The sequence below is a fragment of the Netta rufina genome (assembly GCF_964035555.1).
Source record: "Netta rufina genome assembly, chromosome: 37".
Taxonomy (NCBI): domain Eukaryota; kingdom Metazoa; phylum Chordata; class Aves; order Anseriformes; family Anatidae; genus Netta; species Netta rufina.
Window position 1 is genome coordinate 356,570 of NC_140161.1, and position 1,302 is coordinate 357,871.

Sequence of the window (1,302 nt, forward strand, 5' to 3'; positions counted from 1 at the left end):
ACGGGGTCACCCCATGACCTTTGGGGTCACCCCATGACCTTTGGGGTCGCCCCGTGACCCCCGGGGTCAACCCGTAACCAATGGGGTCAACCAGGGCCCAATGGGGTCAACCCGTGACCAATGGGGTCAATGGAGCCCCGTTGACGTCGCCCAACGCCGTTGACGTCGCCCAACGCCTTCGTATCCCCAAATCCCCTAAATATGCCCCAAAATCCCCATAAGAATCCCAAAAGGTCATGAATGGATCCCAAAAAACCTTAAGGATACCCAAAACCTCCTTGATAATACTCAAAATCCCTTAAAAGTCCCCAAATCCCCTTAAAAACCCCCAAAACCCTATGAATGGACCCCAAAAAACCCTTAAGAACCCTCAAAACCCCTTAAGAATACTCAAAATCCCTTAAAATCCCCCCAAATCCCATTAAATACCCCCAAAACCCATTAACAACCCCCAAAAAACCGTAAGAATCCCAAAAGGCCATGAACGGACCCCAAAAAACCCTTAAGGACCCCCAAAAAGTCTTGAAGACCTCCTGCGGGGTCAACGGGGTCACCCCGGGACCTTTGGGGTCACCCCATGACCTTTGGGGTCACCCCATAACCAATGGGGTCAACCAGGGCCCAATGGGGTCAACGGAACCCCAACGGGGTCAACCAATCCCGTTGACGTCGCCCAACGCCGTTGACATCGCCCAACGCCGTTGACGTCGCCCAACGCCTTCGTATCCCCCAAATCCCCTAAATATACCCCAAAATCCCATAAATATGCCCCAAAATCCCCATAAGAAACCCAAAAGGACATGTATGGACCCAAAAAAAACCTTAAGAACCCTCAAAAACCCATAATATACAAAAAATCCCTTAAAAGTCCCCCAAATCCCATTAAAAACCCAGAAAACCCATAAACTATCCCCAAAACCCTATGAAAAGACCCCAAAAAGCCCTTAAGAACCCTCAAAACCCCTTAAGAAGACTCAAAATCCCTTAAAATCCCCCCAAATCCCATTAAATACCCCCAAAACCCATTAACAACCCCCAAAAAACCGTAAGAATCCCAAAAGGCCATGAATGGACCCCAAAAACCCCTTAAGGACCCCCAAAAAGTCTTGAAGACCTCCTGCGGGGTCAACGGGGTCGCCCCGGGACCTTTGGGGTCGCCCCATGACCTTTGGGGTCACCCCATGACCCCCGGGGTCAACCCGTGACCTTTGGGGTCAACCAGGGCCCAATGGGGTCAACGGAACCCCAACGGGGTCAACCAACGCCGTTGACGTCGCCCAACGCCTTCGTATCCCAAAATCC